Raw genomic sequence first — 16,511 nt, 5'->3', positions numbered from 1 at the left:
TGGGTGTGTGGTGAGCTGTGCCACCAGGGGCGTGGCACGCACGCTGTGATGTTCGCAGAGCAACAAAATCGCCAAATGGCCGGTTCTCAGAGCGCACCCGGCGCTGGGCGGCGTGCGCCTGTATACTGCCACTCGGCGTGGCTGGGACAAGCCAGCGCTGTGGGCACGACTCCGCGGCGAGAGGACACCCGGCAGCTGGCACGGGACGTCTCCTGGGCCCGGCCCTGTGCCCGCCTCCCTCGGCCGATTGAATCAGCATCCTCTCACTGTAACGCTCCGTAAGCAGGGGTGGGCAGGCTTTTCTGAGCTCTCTGTGTCCTTCCGGTGAATTATTGGAGACCCTTGCACTTTAAGTTGGTGTCAAAAGCAAGGGGGGTCTTGAACCGCCTGCGCCTTGCTGCGCGTACTAGCACCCCCCTCATCGGGTGTCAAGCAGAGGGAATGAGCCCGGCCAGAGTGGCTCAGTTGGTTGAGCATCATCCTGTGCATGGAGAGGTCGCCGGTTCGATTCCCGGTCAGGGCACGTGCCTGAGTTGCAGGCTCAATCCCCAGTAGGGGGCGTGCAGGAGGCAGCCAATCCATGATTCTCAGCATGGATGTTTCTATCTCTATCTCTCTCTCCCTTCCTCTCTCTCTTTGAAATCAATAAAAACGTATTATTAAAAAAAAAAAAAAAAAGAGGAAATGAGACGATGCATGTAAAGCCCTCAGCTCAGGGCCTTGGGATAAATGTCCAGCAAGTCCTGGGGTGCCTCTAGTGCAGTGGTTCTCAACCTTCTGGCCCTTTAAATACAGCTCCTCATGTTGTGACCCAACCATAAAATGATTTTCGTTGCTACTTCGTCACTGTCATGTCGCTACTGTTATGAATTGTCATGTAAATATCTGATAGGCAGGATGGTCTTAGGCGACCCCTGTGAAAGGGTCGTTCGACCGCCAAAGGGGTCGCGACCCACAGGTTGAGAACCGCTGCTCTAGCCCCGGCTCCAGGCCTCTCTGCTGTGGGAGCTGAGTCGTTCCCTCCCCGGACCTCGGCCTCCTCGTCTGGAAGCCGTGCTGCCGTCAGGATAAGTTCAGGGACACGGATCCCGGGCAGGCCTGGCACACGCCACGGGCTCCGTGCTGGTTTTTACTGTTGAGACAAGGGCTGCCCTCTGAGTCAGAGGAGCCCGGGCCCAGCCCTGACCCTGGCACAGCTCCTGGCCTCCCCGAGCCCCAGGTCCTTGGGAGGCGGAGAGCCGGAGCCGGCTCCTGCAGGAGGCCTCTCACTTCCCGGGTTACCCCAGCTCACCGGCTGCTTATCAGTCTGCCGGGCCCAAAGCCTGACGCAGCCATAAAAGCATGATTTATTCACCTGTCAGGAACGTCAAGTGCAGGCTGGCCTGGCCTCGTGTGACCTGCCGGGAGGATCCTGGGAACGCCACGGGGCGAACACAGACAAGACGGCCGGACGGCCCGCAGGAGAAGGCCCAGGGAAGGGGTGCTGTCACCCCAGCACCGGCGGCTGCCGATCTACCTCCCTTCCCTCGGCCCTTTATCTTTTGAAGTGCCTGCTCCGCACAGCGACCAGGACAGGAGGGAAAGACCCACGAAAGCCAAGTAAAGAAATAAATGAACAAAGTAACCTCAGACGATGACCCAGCCCTGAGGAACGTGAGCACACAATGGGTACAGAACGGCTGGGTTGGGGAAGGTCAGTGTTAAAAGATTTTTTTTTTAAGTAACATTATGACTCTCATATGGATTTAAAAAATGAACCGGTATTGCCCTAGCCGGTTTGGCTCAGTGGATAGAGCCTCGGAAGGGTCCCGGGTTCAATTCCGGTCAAGGGCACGTGCCAGGGTTGCGGGCTCGATCCCCAGTAGGGGGCGTGCAGGAGGCAGCCGATCGATGATTCTCTCTCATCATTGACGTTTCCATCTCTCTCGTCCTCTCCCCTTCTCTCTGAAATCAATAACAATATTTTTAAAAATGAACCGGTCTTAACAGATTTTATTCAACTCATTATTAATGAGGGAAGCCAGTTCAAAGGAGAGGTCACAGGACAGACGCATTTGCAGGTGAGGAGAGCTGAGATGGATTTGCAAATAGCCAGCAGCTGGGTTCTTCCCCAGAAGGGGATGTAAGTCAGCTGACCCTCCCCTCTATTTGCACATCCAAAGGCGAGGCTGTTTGCGTGGCTACGGGTTCTCTACCACTTAGAGCCCTGGCGACCTCTGACCAGGGAGGGACCATCTCTCTCACCTGCAATTTAAAAGCATCCTGCTGGCCGAAACCGGTTTGGCTCAGTGGATAGAGCGTCAGCTTGCGGACTGAGAGGTCCCGGGTTTGATTCCGGTCAAGGGCATGTACCTTGGTTGTGGGCAAATCCCCAGTGGGGGATGTGCAAGAGGCAGCTGATCGATGTTTCTAACTCTCTCTATCTCTCTCCCTTCCTCTCTGTGAAAAATCAATAAAATATATTTTAAAAAAATAAATAAAAATAAAAGCATCCTGCTGGCTGCTGAGACTGTAGCTATTTTTAAGTGACCGTAGGGCCCTGGCCAGTGTTGCTCAGTGGTCAGTGTCGGCCTGGGCTCCGAAGGGTCTCAGGTTTGATTCCCAGTCAAGGGCACGTACCTGGGCTGCAGGTTTGATCCCCAGCCCTGGTTGGAGTGCATTATCACTCTCACATCCATGTTCCTCTCTCTCTCCCCCCTTCCTCCCTCCCTTCCACTCTCTCTAAAAATATTCTCGGCTGAAGATTAACAAAAAATAAATTTTAAAACTTTAAAACACATAAAAATGCCTGTAGGCAGGAGCCTAAACTTCTCGGGAAGGAAGTTTCCTTAGGGGAGTTGAGGAAACCATCCTGGAGCCGGAAGCTGGAAGGAGGGACTGACAATAAGAGGGAGAAAACTCCCACCTCCTGGTGCAAACGGTGGGACCTGCCAGAAGCCACTACAACTAACCACGCCTCCCCTCCAGGACCTCCAGGAATCCACCCAACAGAACGCCAAGCACACAGGCACCGAACGGCTCCCCAGGCGGCTCCCGGCACCATCCGTTCCTAAAACCGGGAGCCACGCCAGGCCCCCCAACAGCCGCATGGATCCGCGGCCTCCTCGCCCGGGGGCCTCTGCACGTGGATGAAAAGGAGTGAGCGACTGGCCTGTGCGACCACCAGGATGAATCTCAGAGGCACTTCCATGGAGAGAAAGAAGCCAGACACGAGGAGGCGTAAATACAAGCAAAGCGGGCCTCTGGGTTTGGAAACCTGGTGGCCGCCTTCGGGGAGAAGGGCCCCCAAGGCGCGGCGTCGTCTCTCTCGCCCCGGGGGTGTCACAGGGGCGTCTGCCTGGGAACTGGGCCGAACAGAGGAGAGCGGGCAGCTGAGATGCCCTGAAATGGATCTCCACACCCACTGGGTCTCTCCCACGGAACCTGGGTGTCTGGTGCGGCTCCCGGGTTCTCTCCGTGAACCTTTCACCGCCTCTGAGCTGGCGGACAAGGCTGGACACTGTTGAATGCACTGGTGATGCTGCAAGTGACCCTGGTCCAGAAAAAGGCAGCGTCCGGAGGAGCTGCAGGCGGTGACTGACCCAGGGGTGCGGACCAGTTCTGCATCCGTTCAGCGAATTCACCCAGCATTCCTGGTGGCCTCTATGTGTCCACTGACTTTTAGGGAGTGTGGAAAGGAGGAGGAGGAGAGAGGAGGAGAGAAACATATGGATTGGTTGCCTCCCACCCACGTCCAGATGTGCTGGGGATTGAGCCTGCAGCCAAGGTACATGCCCTGGACCAGAATCCAACCCGAGACCTGTCCGTCTGCAGGGGGACGCTCTAACCGCTGAGCCAGACCAGCCAGGGCTGTGTCTACTCTTGATCGCCCTTCCCACCAGCGGTAACAGATTGTGCCGCACACTGTTCCCTCATTCGTTCATGAGTTAAACGGAGTCTCTGACACCTGCGCCTTTTCTGTTTGTCTGGTAGTCAGTGCTCCTTTATCAAGATCGATACGTTTTTCTGTACGTGTTAGACTTCAATTTTTTAAAATGTCAAATAAGAAAAGTTGGGTTTAAAGAGGCAGGAAAGGTGACTGGGGTTCGCTCTAAGGCTGCCCTCCTCAGGCCCTGAATTCCGGCATGGGACCTACAGGACAGCGGCCACACCCTGGGCTCCCCACGGTGGGTTGGCATTTCCCAGGCTGGAGTCTGACTGAGCCTGCAGCCTTGAAGGGGAGGGGCGGGGAGGAGCAGGCGGCTGCCCATGGCCTAACTTCATTCACTGAATTCAAAAGCCACAGTGTCCCTCTCCCAGGGGCAGGCTGATCAGGGCTCCTCCCCTGCTCCCAGGGTGCTAACCTGCTCACCAGGATGCTAACCTACTCACTAGGATGCTAACCAGGATGCTAACCTACTCACTAGGATGCTAACCAGGATGCTAACCTGCTAACCAGGATGCTAACCTACTCACTAGGATGCTAACCTGCTAACCAGGATGCTAACCTGCTAACCAGGATGCTAACCTACTCACTAGGATGCTAACCTGCTAACCAGGATGCTAACCTGCTAACGGCTGGGGGCTTCCTCTAGTTCCCAGCAGAGAAATAAAACAGAGGAGGAGGGGGTGGCCGCCTGCATTAGCACTGCCCTCGCCAGGGAATCCCGCCTCTGCTGTCATATCCAGGGAAGCTGGGCAAAGGGACCTGGGAGGTAGGTGGCCCCTCCTTCCGCACCTGAGGCCTCTGAGCCCCATGAAGATTGGTAGACCGTTAGGATTTGAAAGATGTGGGTTTGGGGCCACCCCGGAACCTGGGAGGAATGGCACTCCATCCCCAAAGCTGAGCCCCCACATGCACCCCCACGTCCATGAGAAGTGGGTGGGGCCCTGGTGCTGAGGGGGGCCTGGGAAGGCGTGGGGCTGGGATTCGGGACCCCCTGGGGTGTGAAGGCGGCTGTCAGCAGGGCCTATCACACAGACGGGGGGCCCTGGTGACACCAGAAGCGAAGGAGCGGGGCACACGGCGGGTGGCCTGCGCTGGGACTCCTGCCTCCAGGCCTCCCGGCCTCCCGGCCGTTCACAGGCTCAGACAGGAACGCGAAGGCCAGGGCACCACCACTCCACTCCGACAGCCCGCAAGGACCACCGCGACCTCTTGATCAAACCTTTGAACTAAGAAGAGGAAACAGGGATTGAAAAGCAGGTTTCCTTCCCTTTAAAAACATATATATTTTTATTGATTTCAGAGAGGAAGGGAGGAGAGATAGAAACATCAGTGATGAGAGAGAATCATGGATCGGCTGCCTCCTGCACACCCCACATTGAGGATGGAGCCTGCAACCCGGGCCTGCGTCCTGTCCAGGAACTGAACCGTGACCTCCTGGTTCATAGGTCGACGCTCAGCCACGGAGCCACGTCGGCCAGGTTCATCTCTCTTTTGAAAACCAAAACTCCATTCCTCCTACACACATGGCTACACTCCTATGCACACCCCTCAAAAGCCCTTCCTAATGCCCTTGCACACACACACACACGCACACACACACACCCTGACACACACACACGCACACACGCACACACGCACACGCAGCAGGGGCTCCTGTCGTGGAAAGTCTCAGAGAAAGCTGTGTCATCGGGCTCTTTCAGTTGAGCTCAGATTTCGTTTCTCCATTTGGGAAAATCACATTTTCAAAATTGCTTCCACTGGATTGATCGGAAGCCTGGGAATTGGCCGGATCGCAGCCCGCAGTTTCGCCGGGGCGTTATTTATGAACACCCTCCCGCTCTTGCAAATGAGAAATTGGGAAATCCTTTTTAAACTTAGCGCTCTGACACCTGCTAAGCCGGTTTTTCCAACGCAGAAACCACTGACCCACTCTCGGGGTTCCTTTGATAGCGAGAGATCAAAGATTAATAAAATAGATTCACTGCAGCTGTCAAGGCCCTTCCGCTCTCCCGGCTCAGCCAGACCTGGCACCACTTTACAGGCGAGGAGACCGACACTTAAGCGAAGCCGGACCAGCCTTGCCGAAAGCGGCCCGATCAGTCAGTCACGGGACACACGGCACCCGGGAAGCAGGAAATGGGTGGTCAATGAGCCGTGCTGTGGAAACGGCTTTCTGCTTGGCTCCGTGAGGACTGACTTAGTCCGCTTTAGGGAGGCATTCCCTCTCCTTCCGGACCGAAAGGCAAGTCTTCACCATCTTCCTTCGGGCGTGGGGGAGGGGGCAGTGTTCCTGCCGATGAGAAGCACCATTTAAGGAACCTGCCCCCAAGGTGGGGGTTCCGGGCCCACCCAAAGCTACAGAGCATTCGGGAGGCTCTGGAATTGGGTTGGGCAGGGGGCGGGTTGCATCTTTCCTTTCACAGACTTCTGCCTGACATTCAGCATTTGCTCCTGAAGTCACGTGGACAATCACAGGCTTCTCTCCTGCCGTAAACCGTTGGGTCCTGTGGTGGCTCTGGTCCGGCAGAACTTCCCTCTGAATAACCAAGCACTGACATGATGTACCTGGGGTCCTGGGAGGCCCTCTGGCTTAGCCCCTACACCAGGGTTCATGCCAGTAGCTCCTATTCAGTGGCACCTTCTACGTGCCCAGCACTGTAAGTCCCCAGCAATCCCCAGCAGCAGGGGCCGGTACTGCCCCATTCTACAGAGGAGGGCATAGAGGCCCAGAATGGCCAGTCATTTGCAAAGAGTCACAGTGAAGCCGGTGAGTGGCCTGAACTCTGACCCCAGGTGGTTGGCATGGAGCACATGACGCCAAACGCTGTGTGTCCCTCGCCAGAACACAAGCCTCGAGTGGCAGCGAGGGAGGCAGACGTGGGCGTCTGCCAATTTTTTGTTGCAACTTTTTTTTTTCACCTCCCTCGTTTAGAAGATCTACCAGCTTGATTTCGAGAAGCAAATTAAGAGTGAAGAGCCCAGATTCCTGAAATATTCTAATTCACTAGATATCAGAGAAATGCAAATTGAAACGACATCCTGAGAGCACTTTACGCTCATCAGAAAAGCAAAAAATCAGGAAGGTGGAAATGAGAGAGGTGGAGTGTTGGCAAAACCGCAGACACAGGAGAGAGGCGCCCAACGGGTCGGGTCGGGCTGGAGCTCACACCCACCCTGTTTCTGAGCTGGCTCTTACCTGGAAGGTGGAGGTGATGTTATCTGCACCAGAGCCTGGTGCTGAGGACGTCAACAGCTGTTGGCACCAAGCGCTGGGGAGGGCTCCGCAGTGAGGCGAGGGCGTGGCGACTGTAAGCTCCCCCAGGGCAGCGCCTCTTCTCTGCCCCTTTGCTTTGTCCCCGGTCCCGGTCCCCGGTGCAGGGTCCCGAGCCCCGGGGAAGCCAAGCTGACACTTGTTGACTAAACGCATTTACAAACTGTACGGGAGAAAGGTCTAGTGAACAATGGAAAAGGCTGAGGAATGGTGACGACACAGAGGAGCGAAATGAGGTGTGTCCCCTCCAGGCCCCAGCTGTCTCACTTCGATGGATCTCAGAGATGCTCTGCCTCCTGTTCCCAGTAAACCAGGAAGGAACATCCACGGGGGACAAGCAAGTCCCTGTGGGAGCCACACGGGAGGGTGCTCCTCAGCAGGTAGAATCACCCAGAGCAGATATCGTAGGGTCTCTGTTGCAGCCTTAGATTATATGCAAATGAAGGGGCGTGGCTACCCAACAAGACTGTTTATGGATGCTGAAATTTGAATTTCATATCATTTTAATGTATCACAAAATATTATTCTCCTTTTGATCCCCCCGCCCCCCCCCCCCCACACACACACACACAACCATTTAAAAAGCTTAGTTGACCAGCTGTACAAAAACTGCGGTGGCCCAGATCTGGCCCTCAGGCCCTAAAGGTGTACATCTCCCCCCTGGACAAATTCTAAAGGCACCGCCAGCACAGGATCTTGGGCAGGATGAGGGTTAAGGGCAGATGACATACGGCCTAGTTTTCCAGGAGCAGACTAGTTTGCCCCATGATGTCCCCATAATTAGCGGCCCCCCTTTTTCTCCCAAAAGTTCCAGATCGAAAGGTGAAGTATATACACCTCCCCAAGTGAAACCATCATTCTTTTTATATAAACTAAAAATATATGTTCACCAGTGTGCCCCAACATCCGGAGCAGGGGCCAGCAACTTTTTTCCTGTAAAGGGCCAGGTGGTGAATATTTTAGACCTTGTGCCATACGATCTGCCACTGCTACCTGAGAGCAGCCACAGACAATACGTGAGCGAGCCAGCGCGGCCGCGGACCCTGAAACTCAGTGACGGACCGACACTGACACTGGAATTGCATATCCATGTCACGTCATACAAGATATTCGTCTTTTGATGTTTTTCAACTAATTAAATATTTCAAAACCATTTTTAGTTTGGGGGTTGTACAAAGTCCGGTAATGGGCCGGATTTGGCCAGGGGCTTGTCCATGCCTGTTCCGGAATAATGTGGTACACGCTGCATAAATGCCTGTTTTTGTTGAGGACACGCACAGATTAAAGGACACAGAAACACCTGAATGAGGGTTTGGGAGAGAGGTGGAAGGGCAAAGGGATTGGGAATAAGAAGGGAAAATAATGACATAAGAGAACCCAGCCAGTGTTGCTCCGTGGTTGGGCGTCCACCCATGAACCAAGAGGTCCCTGGGTCGATTCCCGGTCAGAGCACATGCCCGGGTTGCAGGCTAGATCCCCAGCAGGGGACATGCAGGAGGCAGTGGATCGATGTTCCACTCTCACATCGATGTTTCTTTCTCTCTCCCTTCCCTCTCTCTAAAAATCAATTATCTCTATGAACAGATGCTATAACCAAGGAGAAATCAGAGAATAAGAAAGATCTTGCCAAAACCGGTTTGGCTCAGTGGATAGAGCGTCGGCCTGCGGACTGAAAGGTCCCAGGTTCGATTCCGGTCAAGGGCATGTACCTGGGTTGCGGGAACATCCCCAGTGGGAGATGTGCAGGAGGCAGCTGATCGATGTTTCTCGCTCATAGATGTTTCTAACTCTCTATCTCTCTCCCTTCCTCTCTGTAAAAAATCAATAAAATATATTTTTTAAAAAAAGAAAGAAAGATCTTTTGGAAAATAAGAACATATATGCTAAAATAAAAACCCACTACAAGGACTGAAGGGCAGGGTGGAGAAATTTCACAGAAAGTAGAACAAAAAGAAAACTTTGCACAACAGAAGAAAAGAACAATTGTTAACGGTAGGTCATTGCAGATGATTCAATAGCTAACGAATAGGAATTCCAGAAAGAGAAAAACAACGGGGAAGGAACTGTCCAGGTGGTAATAAAACCAACTTTTCCACAGACAAGAATATCCAGAATGGAAAGATCACCGTATGCCCAGAACAATGAATGAGGATCTCCAGGAGGGCGAAGTCGCCATCTTAAATTTCAGAATTCGAGTGATAAGGAGATTATGAAAGACTCGGGAGAGAAAACGCAGATTATGTGAATGGCCAAGAATGCAATGAGCTTCTCAAAAGCAACAAGAGAAGCTAGAGGGCAGTGGGACAATACCTTCAAAGTGCTGGGAAAAAATGACTTTCAACCCCAAATCTACATATAATCTATTAGTCAAGTGTGAGAGTGAAATAAAGCTATTCCCAAAGTTGTAAGGAAGTCCCTGATGACAGCTGATACAAGTCCCAGAGAGCACCCAGGAAAGGAGGTCTGAAGGCTCCAAGAAATTAAGAAATAGAAAGGCTAATTATCTGACAGATTTGAATACAAGTAAAGCCTTAGAGGTTTATGTAGATTTTGGAGGGTGTGAGGAGATTTAGATGTTCAAAGAGAACAAAACAAATTAAAAAATTGGCAATTACTAACATCGGGAAAAATAAAAAGTTGCAAGAGGAAGTATACTGGTTGGCTCAGTGTTGTATAAGACTTATGTGGACATAATAATCAAAACACTGAATGTGTATTTAACCAAAAATTGTGATGCAAGTAGAGAAGGGAGGGAGGGGATGATAATGGAGTGTGTGAGAGCTAAAAATCCTTAGTGATTGTAATAGATCATCTCTAAAATAGACAAACCAAAATATTACAGAATAGATTTATTATTTTAAAATATGTAGGTAAATCTATAAGCAACAACTAAAAGAATGGTTACCCCTGAAAGGAATAGGAAAGGGTTGGGGAGAGCAAGGACTGCATTTTTGTTGTTGTTGTTATTGGCGTTTTTGCACTAATTGGCTTCTTGCAAAAATAATTTTAAAATCAAAGGCCTAGGCCAAATAGGGGAGGCATAATCTAATTGTGGCAAGTTGTAACACTTAAATTAAAAGGAAAGTAGCCCGTGAGGTGGGGATAAGTGGCTTGAGCATATGATGTTTCGCTCATCGATATTTCTATCTCTCTATTCCTCTCCTTTCCTCTCTTTCTAAAAATCAATAAAAACATATTTTTTTTAAAAAAAAAAAAGGGAAAGTAGCCCAGCCTGGCTCAGTGATTGAGCGTAGACCTATGAACCTGGAGGTCCCAGTTTGGTTCCTGGTCAGGGCACATGCCTGGTTGCGGACTCCCTGGGTGGGGCCAATCAATGATTCTCTCTCATCATTGATGTTTCTCTCTCTTTCTCCCTCTCCCTTCCTTTCTGGAATCAATAAAACTATTTTTTAAAAAGGAACGTAACAACAATAAAGAATTAAAATAAATAAATAGATAGATAGATAAAGGAAAGTAAATCATGATTAAATAAAATAGCTCGCTTGGTATTATAGTATTTTACCTTTCAAACGTGCTTGTGACAACGGGTGTAGCAATGAGTTTACCTAGTGCCCAGATTCTGGTTTCTAAGTGCCTTTTCTGACCGACAGGAACTAGAGCTCCCTAGAGGAAAGCCTGCCTCCAGGGCTGACTCCAGGTGAGCCTGGAGCACGTTGTGCCAGAAAGCAAGAACATGCTCAAGACTTGCCGAAACCGGTTTGGCTCAGTGGATAGAGCGTCAGCCTGTGGACTGAAAGGTCCCAGGTTCGATTCCAGTCAAGGGCATGTACCTGGGTTGCGGGCACATCCCCAGTAGGGGATGTGCAGGAGGCAGCTGATCGATGTTTCTCTCTCATCGATGTTTCTAACTCTCTATCTCTCTCCCTTTCTCTCTGTAAAAAATCAATAAAATATATTTAAAAAAAAAAAAAAGACTAATGGGGACACATCACAAGGACCCTACACCAGTGTAAAGGGTTTCCCCAGGCCATAATTAGGACAATTTGATCATTAAAAACACTCATGACTGTGACCTACTGCAAAACATTGAATAGATAAAATCCAAGAGTTCTTAGTGAGTATCAAAAAAAAAAAAAAAAGGGGGGGGAAAAGCCTGGCCAGTATAGTTCAGTGGTTGAGCATTGACCCATGAACCAAGAAGCTAGCAGTTCGATTCCCAGTCGGAGCACACACCTGAATTGCAGGCTTGGTCCCCAGTAGGGGACATGTAGGAGGCAGCTAATCAATGTTTCTCTCCTCCCCTCCCTTCCTCTCTCTCTAAAATAAATAAATTAATTAAATTAGTTGCCACTGGAGGTGACTATTGTGTCAACTTATTCTAAAAACAGATAACGCCCTAGCCGGTTTGGCTCAGTGGATAGAGCGTCGATCTGTGGACTGACCGGTCCCAGGTTTGATTCCAGTCAAGGGCACATGCCCAGGTTGTGGGCTTGATCCCCTGTGTGGGGCGTGCAGGAGGCAGCCAACCAATGATTCTCTCATCATTAATGTTTCTATCTTTCTCTCCCTCTCCTTTCCTCTCTGAAATCAATAAAAAAATATATTTTTAAAAAAGAAAACATAAATAGCATCTTGATATCCCCAAATGGGAGATCTGATTTAATAAATGATGATAAATCTGTAAAATAGGATACTATGCACATATTCAAATATTTTATTTAAAAAAAAAACTGATAAGAAGTTCAGCATTTAGGGGGAACTGGAGCCTACCCCCAGTTACTGAAGGGAAGTTCTTCTTTACAAAAGAATGTAGAAGGAATGATAGGATTTTAAAATTTGCTATTTTGCAACCCCCAGTGTATCAGGCAAGGACCACTGGTGGATGCTGAAACCATGAAGTGAAAGGTTGAAAGGTTGTAGGGAGACAGGATATGTGCCAAAGCATCATCAGAGATTACTTGCAGATTATAAAGAGGAAAAATATATATACCTTTTCTGTGAAGGGATCTTAACCAAGAGATCGAATTTAGCATCGCTGAAAGTGACACCACCAGGCATTCGTGTTCCTGATGGGGTGCAATGAGACATGCCTGGCTTCACCCACACAATGTTCTGGCCATTATGTCCAACCTGATGAGATCATGTCTTCTGACCTAACTTTCAGGATGCAGGAAAAACAGGGAAGCAAGGCATGAACTAATGATGCCATGAGGAGCCATCACACAAATCCAGGATGGATAACATCCTATATGCTCTCTGGTCCAGTCTTCTTAAAAAGTCCACATCTTGGATGGGGAGATTGTTCTAGAATTTAAAAGATTAAAAAACGTAATAGTCAAATGCAATATGTGAAACTTAATTGGATGTTGGTTCAAGAAAATAGCTATAAAGACATGTTGAGGAATAGTTGTGGGAATTTGAATATGGACTTGATATTAGGAAATAATTGTTCATTTTTTTGGATGTGATAACGGTATTGTGAGTAGGTAGGAGAATGTCTTTGTTCTTAGGCAATGCAGGTTGAAGTATTTAGGGGTGAAATGCCATGACCATTGCAACTTACTTTGAAATGGTTCAGCAAAAAATAGAGGGATGATAGATAGATAGATAGATAGATAGATAGATAGATAGATAGATAAAGGAAATATGGCTTGTTTCATTAAGGTAGTGGCTATGCTGATGTTCATTGTACTGTTACCCAATGTTATCATAGTTTGAAATTTTTCAAAATAAAAAGTTTAAACATTAATTGTCAAAGAGAACCAGAAAATCACCATTTTGCAACCATTCTAGTAATAATGAATTCAGCAAGAGTCAATAGATTCTTTTTAAAAAATATTTTTATTGATTTCAGGGAAGAGAGAGAGAGAGAGAAACATCAATGATGAAAGACAATCATTGATTGGCTGCCTCCTGCACGCCCCACACTGGGGATTGAACCCACAACCCAGGCATGTGCCCCGACCGGGAATCAAACCCTGACCTCCTGGGTCATAAGTCGACGCTCAACCACTGAGCCATGCCAACTGGGAAGATTCTAGACCATTTAAAACCATTTGAAAATTTGAAGACAAGCAGGGTATGTGGGATAGTCTCAGTAATTTTACCCCCAGGTTACTAATTAGTTCCGAAAGGGGGAAACGGTAATTTTACAGTGGAGAATGGCAGCCGACCCCACTTAACCGGGAGATGCAGGCTGACATCATCAGTCATGGGACCAACGGATGCCCTGTGCCTCCTGACGTGCTCCTGAGGACTAAAACGTTCAAGCCTGTGATGTTACTGTTAAAGTTCCTGAATTTGATAATGAGACAGTACTGTGATATAGAGCCTATATAATAAAAGCCTAATATGCTGAGTGTCCGACCAACCATTCGACCAGTCACTATGACGTGCACTGACCACCAGGGGGAAGACGCTCCGACTGGTAGGTTAGCTTGCTGCTGGGATCCAGCCGATCAGGACTGGGCGAGACAGACCAGACACGTCCTGGAGCCTTCCCATGATCCCTCCCCAGCCCCAATTGTGCACCAGTGTGAGGGACCCCACCGGTGCACGGATTCGTGCACCAGGCCTTTAGTATTTATTGTACCAACTGTGTAGAGAGAGGGAGTGATAAAGCAAGCGTGACAAAATGTTATCAGTGGGTGCATCTGGCCACATAGGAGTCCTTCTACTACTGGTGCAATGATAAATTATTTGGAGTAAAAAAATAATGAGTAAAATCTAAATTAGACCTAGACCAGTTGGGGAGGCAGCTCCTAATCTTGATGGGAACTAAATACAGAAATTAAGAGAAAATTAAATCTTGGTAAAGTGACTTGCATTTAAATACCTGAGTGCCTTGGTATTCCCTCCAGTTCCGGGAATGCTTGTTCACTTTATGGAGCTGGGAGGCCAGGAGGCACCCCGAGCGACCTGCTGCAAAGGGGGCCCCTCCCAGGTGCTCTGGTTCTCTGTCCGGGACCTTTTCTTTGCAGTTGAGAGTCCTTATCCTTATGCTGAAAGCCAGTCCATCCCCCCCACGCCCCTGCAAAGAGAGCTGTGGGGGACCCCCTCGGTCCCTCAGCATCTGCCCCGCACGGCGCCCACGTGCTTTATGCCTCCTGGGACTCTTTTCCAACTGTCCTCTCTGCCCACTTCCTTCTGGACTAGACTACGCCGTCCCCGGCTGGCTTTCATTTTCCTGGTCCGTCTTTACACGGGAGTTTTAGCCCAGCGCTGGATAAGGCGTACGGCCCCAGCAAATCTTCCTGAGCCATCGTCTTCAGAAAGCATTTAGTAAGTGCTCAGTACATCTAGAAAAATTTTTTTTCATTTGTAATGCTAACAATGAAAACCATACGTAGTGTCAAAATAAGCCAAAGGAAAATCATTTGGGCAAATATAAAAAGGACCCCAAGTAAAATTTCCTTTATTAACCTTTGGTCGAGAATACGTTTGTATATTTTCAGAAGACAACTCCAAGACCATGTGAATTCCTGCAACAGAGAGGAATTATCAGGAATGCTCCAGCCATGAGGACAAGAGGAAAAACAATCCAGAGACGGAAGACGCTGACGACGCTTTGCCATGCTAGCAGTCAAGCAGCTGTGCATCGCTGCAGGTTGCCCAGAATCAAACCAGAGAGGGTTGGACCTGCATTGCCACCATTTGTCCACCATCCAGAACTGAAATATCATTGCTGACATGTACACATAAGGAACTGTCGGACATTGAAACTTGGACTCAGAACTGTCGGACATTGAAATTGGGACTTAAGCATTTTTGTTCTTATATGTTTATTTCTGGTCTATAAATACAAGATTTTTTAAGGAAAAAAGAAGGGGGAGGTGTGGGAAACCGCCTATTGTCTTCACTAGCAGAGAGGTGTAGACAGAGAACCCGGAAGGCTGGTGACCTTTGAAGCCCTAGCAAGGGTCAGAGCTGTGCACCACCTCTGTTAATCCAGACAATGGTAGCTGAAGCAACCTCCCACCTTTAATCATGTAAATCCTTATGGATAAGATAGTCTGTGTGTCACTGGAACCTCCCAAGGGCTATACTATGGGTGGATCCCAAACCAAATAAAAGGTCGGTGCGGCCTGAGCACCAGGGGAAGTCTTTCCTCTTGAGTTGGACTTACCCGCCTGGCCCCCCAATATTTCCAAATTAAAAAAATAATAAAAAAAAAATAAGTGCTCAGAAGAGAGGAGATGGGTGAGGGTAGATATTTTTGGGCCCTCTAACAGTCTTTGGGCTTAATGTGTAAGGGATATGAGCCAACAAGCAAACAAACCAAGAGAACTTACAGAACACATTTCAAACAAGAACTTTTGACCATCAGCACCGTAAAGCTGAAACTCCGAAGCACTCAGCTGGGAGCCTCCCTCTGGCCTTACTGATTCTCTTCCTGAAGAATGTTACGTCTTCAAGATTGTGTTTTCTGGTCTTCCCAACTCCCCGGAAAATTTCTGGGAGAAGGGACAGCCTCTGTGGTTCTGTCCCCGCGTGACCTCCAGTTTCCGCATACCCAGCTCTGCCCACTTGCAGCAGGCATCCAGGTCCCCGCAGAGCTGCCTACACTAAATGCCTCAGCCTCGCCCTAGCCGGTTTGGCTCAGTGGATAGAGCGTCGGCCTGCAGACTGAAAGGTCCTAGGTTCGATTCCGGTCAAGGGCATGTGCCTTGGTTGAGGGCACATCCCCAGTAGGGGGTGTGCAGGAGGCAGCTGGTCGATGTGTCTCTCTCATCCATGTTTCTAACTCCCTATCCCTCTCCCTTTCTCTCTGCAAAAAATCAATAAAAATATATATGTAGAAAAAATTAAAAAATAAATAAATGCCTCACCCTCAGTCCTGTCATAGAGAATAGCCCAGGGAGGCGGATGGGGCAGAGCTTCAGAGTCTGCTAAACCTGGGACAGTAATTTACAGGCTGGGCAAGTGTGTGGCCTCAGGCAAGTCACATGGCCTCCAAGCCCCCCGTTTCTTCTTCTGAAAAAATACAGATAATAAAACTGACTTCTTCCCCCCAAATAACTGGGTGGATTAAGAAGACACAGACCTCCCTGCGTTGGTCAATGTTTTGAAACATGAGTGACCACCAGGGGCCATCTGTCGAGCCATGTCCCCTGTATGCAGGGCTACCCCTGGGAGCAGGTGAAGGTCAACCATTCTGAATGCCTCCACTCTCTCCTCCCAATCTCCCTAAACAGACTCAGGCACAATCTGGTTACCATGAACAGCAGGCATCAGAGACGGACTGGAAGGATTTAACACTGATTCCCTAGGAGGCTGTAAGAAGCAGGAGGCACCCACTACAGAGCCAGGCTGCCTGGTTCAAATCCCAGCTCCACCATTCACCAGCCCTGT

This window comes from Myotis daubentonii, chromosome 3 (genome assembly GCF_963259705.1).
Source record: "Myotis daubentonii chromosome 3, mMyoDau2.1, whole genome shotgun sequence".
Taxonomy (NCBI): Eukaryota; Metazoa; Chordata; class Mammalia; order Chiroptera; family Vespertilionidae; genus Myotis; species Myotis daubentonii.
This window is presented reverse-complemented; position numbering follows the sequence as displayed.